This window comes from Varroa jacobsoni, unplaced genomic scaffold (assembly GCF_002532875.2).
Source record: "Varroa jacobsoni isolate VJ856 unplaced genomic scaffold, vjacob_1.0 contig02243, whole genome shotgun sequence".
In the NCBI taxonomy this organism is placed as follows: domain Eukaryota; kingdom Metazoa; phylum Arthropoda; class Arachnida; order Mesostigmata; family Varroidae; genus Varroa; species Varroa jacobsoni.
Window position 1 is genome coordinate 1 of NW_019214782.1, and position 5,204 is coordinate 5,204.

At 39.5% G+C, this 5,204-nt stretch overlaps 1 long non-coding RNA gene across 2 annotated transcripts; it reads right to left on the minus strand.

Annotated features, from left to right (window-relative positions):
- Positions 1 to 210: 210 nt before the first annotated feature.
- On the minus strand, positions 211 to 4,541 carry LOC111272434 (uncharacterized). 2 transcript variants are annotated; one of them, XR_002687509.2, is made up of 3 exons: positions 4,351 to 4,541; positions 3,838 to 4,124; positions 211 to 953 (listed from the first exon to the last, which is right to left on the minus strand). It is a non-coding gene; the product is annotated as an uncharacterized LOC111272434 (long non-coding RNA). The 2 variants fall into 2 exon arrangements; XR_015315728.1 differs by lacking the exon at positions 211 to 953 and having other exon boundaries at positions 3,765 to 4,124.
- Positions 4,542 to 5,204: the final 663 nt, after the last annotated feature.

Genomic DNA, 5,204 nt, shown 5'->3' on the forward strand with positions numbered 1-5,204 from the left:
TTCGTCGTCGTTGCCTCTCGTCATTGGCTGCTGTGTACATCTTTACGTCATCAGCGTATACTTTGGTATACATATTTCTAGGTACATGTATTATACGTACAGACGACAACTGAGAATTTTGTCCTGCAGGCTGCCTGTCGGCAGCTAGGAATAAGATGAGAGATTCTTATCTATTTGTACCCAAATCTTTTATTTCTTAGGAACAGCTTTATCAATCTTTGTCCTACCCGATGTTTCGGCAAATTATTGAGCAATTCAGAATCAAAATATATACAACGAAAGGTTTCCTACTTGTTATGGAAGTTTTGCTCTACTTGTAAATAAGTGTTTGTAAGGGGCGCTCGCCACTAACTGTCTACAAGACACCAGTTATCCCAATTGAAATTACGATGGTCAAGCAAAAATTAAACGTATTACTCGAAGCAGGACTGACTCTCTCGAATCAGCTATAGGAAATGTTGGACAGGGAAGAAACCGGTAGAAACAGGGAAAACAGGCTGCATTGTCTACAGCTAAAATGTACCTGCAATGCGGGGGTACGTTCAGCGGTACGTCGTTTCAATTTTATTAGCAGACGAGATGGAAGAGCGATGATCGATAATGCCGCACACATTTTTTGTTGTAACTTTTTTTCGGCCGCGTCTCCATTGGCTGAAGAAATTAATTGACGCGCAACCCGATCCCATCGTTCGTCGATGCTCCAAATATCCTGGACATGGTTAAGTATGTTGGCGACAGTCAGTGTCGTCTATTTTAAAACTGGCAAACCCCTGGGGGAATTTCTGCTTTTGTCCTTAACAAATACATTTGCAAAGCCCTGTCTGATTTTTTGACGTTCGCTTGAGGACGGTGTAGTTATTAGCTTGTTTCGAATCGCCATCGTGGTAACAAAAGCGATCCATCCAACAAACAGTTGTCGCTAAATCCTTGGAAAGTATAATATCCTGTGCGACCTTTAACAATAAAATGTAAAAGGTTATAGAATCTACATGCAACTGTTCAGGGCACGGGATAATTCGGTTTTCATGATAGTTTGTATCCATTATGATTTTAAATTATTCAACAATTTACCGAAATGCTAAATAGGACAGGGCTTAGTCACCCGAGTTGCACTGTCCCTAAGAACAAAAACTTTCGTGTACGAGTAGATAAGAATCTGTTCTGTTCTGCTCCAGGTGCCTCCACGCTGCTTACGGAAAATTGAACAAAAAACTATCTATGTGCCGTGTTATATTTTAGGCATCGAGATGATCATTGTATTGGCGAAGCGCAGTGTGCTATCAAAGATCTGGGTGGGCCAATATACAGTGTTCATTTAATTGAAATGTAACCACTGTCTGTTCTTAAAAATTTCTCAGCTGTACATACGATTGTGTCAAAAATACATTCGTTAGGTTATAGTACATGCTTCACAACGAGGAAAATATACGTAACAAAGCCAGGATCAGGAAAATACAGAAGGAGAAGAAGTTGCATACAAGAAGCTGTTTACTATCCTAATATTAAGACGCATGACGGTAAATTTTAACTAACGCAGCAAAGCGGTACGAAAATGCTTGAAACAAACATGCCTAAATCAGTGGAGAGCAGAGCGCTTCTTTATAGGCTATATATATATATATATATAAAACATGGAAAATTTTGAGGAAAAGCAGAAAGGCACGCGCAGTAAGTTTTTGTTCGCCGTACGGGCCATAATTTGTGTCAATAATCGCTCATGTTTTGTTTCTTTTTTATTGCAGAATAAAGTGTACCATTATTATAATTATGTATGTGGCAGGAACGGCATTTTGTAAACGAGGGCAGGGCTTTATAACCTTGCTTTGCAGGTACGTCCGGTAAATTTACTATGAGAATTTGCGGAAGAATTCTGTTATCGATAGTATAAACCTCGATCCAAGTTTAGGTGGCAATAAATATGACCTGCGCATCGCTGTTGATAGGCGTCATATAGAGTAGTACCAGTCTCTAGCTGCGATTATTCAAAACCCGTTTGTACCGATACCTATAGAAACGCTGGAAGGAGTCGATGTATTATGGATTAAATGGTTCGTTCGTTCGTGCGTGCGTAGTCTGATCACCGAATTTGTGTGGTATAAATTCCGTCTAAGACAATTCAGGGGACGTCTTAAATGTAGGAGAGGCCCCACTTTTTATTAGTACCGCAGGCTTAGGAGGAATCGTTACTAGGAATGCAACCTGTTAGAAAAATTCATACAAAGTTTTTTTAAAGCTTCGGTAGCTTTTTTGAACTTGGACAGAGATTTATTTTTTCAGGAAGCTATTTTGGACGAAATAGGCCCGTTCGAACACGTATGGACGTCGTGCGGTCAAAATACATACGCGTATGTAAAGAGCATACGTCTCAATCGAAGTACCGATCGCCAGCCTGTTACTTTAATTGAATGCCCTTGCAGCCCACTGGGATATTCCATTCTGAATCGCAATTATTTTAGTTGCTCAGTATGCTATATTGGACGGTTTCACGTATCTGAGCACGAAGCGTGCCTAGACATAATCACTTCCATTGAAGGCACGTCGGCCATTAATGTCTATTTTGCTGACGACAGCATAAAACGGAACAGTAGTAAGCAAACCGTCCGAATACGTTGTCCTGACTACGAGTAACAATGGCCGTTGACGATAAACGCCCCGTACGGATCGGCTTTACAGGAACACATCAAAGTTAGAACCAAATCATACGGCAGCTAGATATTACGCACATCCATTGAGGGCTAGGAGAATGAACACAGAAGCAAGTTTAGTCTTTTGTGAGTTCTTAACAGAGCGTTATTTTACCTAACCGTACAAATTAGCCGTCAGCACTTGCGCAATATGTAGAAACTCAGCTAACGGTTTCGACAAGGATTGAAGTATTGCAAAGGTGCACCTTAATTTTGAAAGATCCAATTTTGCATCTCGTTCGTAGGGGCTTCGTAACTTACGGTATAATGTAACATAATTATTTATTGAACGAGTTAGATTTCATTCAGATACATTTTACGCGAAATATATATATAGGCTCCGTTAGAGCTGACGCTCATGAGAACGATTAAGATAGCAAGGCTTGATATGATAAGAATTGATTTTAGCCTGTTTGCTAAAAACATGAATTGTGCATTAGAACTTTTTAGATTTTAGAGATAGACTTCACTATTGACCTCGCAACTCGCTGATCCAGAAAGTGTACTCTGAAGTTATTCACAAATGTCTTTCTGTCGAGAGCGAACAGTCGTTGAGACATAGTTGGTTACAGGGATTCGTTCATAACGTATCAGCCGTGAAAATAAAAGATAACCATTGAGTAGGAGCGATTCATTCTTTTTTTGCATAGGGCTACAGCTCTGATAAGGTCTAGTCACAAGGCAGACGAGCGTCTCATATCCATTCAGGCATACTTGGTACTGTTGTCAAAGAAGTTTTTGGCCCTGATCATGCGTAACACGACTTTCGTTTTTGCTCGAGAATTAGAAATGAGGTCTCATAAATCATCTCTCTTAGAGGCATTTCCGACCTGGACCTTTTTTTAGAACAGAAACGACGCCTCTTAACTAGAGCAGAAAGAACGTAAACTATGAATTTAAATTTCTTACCCGCTGGTGCGTAGATCAACTGACAAATTTTGAAAAACAATATTGAATTATCTTAGATTTCTTCCAATGACATCAATAAGCATAGATGCGTAAATTATTATAATCATAATAGGCATAATAATAGGATTTTTTTTGAAATCGTGTGTTCACCATGCCAAAAACGATCACTCCTTATATTTGGCTTGTTGGCCTTTAACACAGTTGCTGTTGTTTTACAGCGTTTAATACAGAGAAAAGTACGCACGGCCTTTACAGGGTAGAAATGTTTCTCAGGTCCAGGTAGAGGTGGCCGTGATCGCTTGCTCCACCAGCTGTAGCAGCTGTGCCCTTTGTTGTTTAGAATAGTGGCCTGAACTGCATTGCTAGTCGGGTTAAATGGAACTTATCTGCCCTGATCAGGCTGATAAGTTGACTCCTCGAGACTGTTTGTAGTAAAGCTTGTTTTTGGGGAAACCAACTTCTCACTTGTAAGGTCATTTTTTGTAGAAGCTTAGGCTTTTCAGTGCCTGTATCCTGCAACGAGCAGTAACGCTGGTGACACAGTGGGGGGGGGGGGGGTCAGTAAGGAATATATGCGACATATAACTTAAACATATACATTCCGAATAAATATTTATCTGCAACAGTTATTAGAGATAAAAATTTCATCCCTATTTTTATGCTTGTAACGACATAATATGTACAAAATTTTCGGTTAATCTTAAAGACAACAGGCTGACTTCAGATCACGCATTCACATAAAACTATTTCTTCTTACCCAAATATCTGCCGAAAAAGATCCTCTAGGCAAAAAAAAATAGCCACTTGTTTAAAAGAAGGAAACTCTGCCGTTTGAGGCATACGGACATCGGTTTGTTAAACCATCGAAAAAGCTTTGCGATATGTTAGCTCTCGCTAGGATTCAATAGGAATTCGTTATTGTAATTGCACAGAAACTGATTACAGCCCGAATCTGTGTGTCCGAATGTGGGAATGCTAAATGTATCAATTGCTGTTAGAAAAACCATATCCAGCCGACATGTAAAATCGCAGAAGGCAAACACCAGGTAAAGCAGTCGTTCTATCAGCTAAGGATTTCAATCACACCACGGAGAAGGATTGTAAAAACACCGCTTATCCCAGCCGAATTTGAACAAGGCAAAAAAATCAAGGCACAATAAAAACAAATATCAATCCTCGTACTTCGGCCATGCTGCAGATATTTCAAACTAAAGTCCCAAAAATTAAGCACTAAAAGGCAAATGCGTTACTCATTATTGCGATTAGTGACACCATCTGCCTCTATAGTTTCGTATGAGTAGACCTCAAACGTACACAGACGAAGGAGAAATTCCTTAGAAGTAGGTAACCTCCAGAACACATGAAAGCTACGGATTTACGGTTAAAAATAGTTCTAAGGAACAGTTATAACTCTTCTACGTGAAGGCTATCCGTATCCATGAATATTGATGAAAGTACGTTTAAAATCGAATACGTAATTATTTGATACATCTCATACCATAATTCAATCACTCGTGTGTATTTTAAGACAAAGCTCAATATTTAAGACTTTCTAGGGAATGACTCGTTACATAAAATGGCCGAGATAAGTTGGAAGACACCGATGTTTCT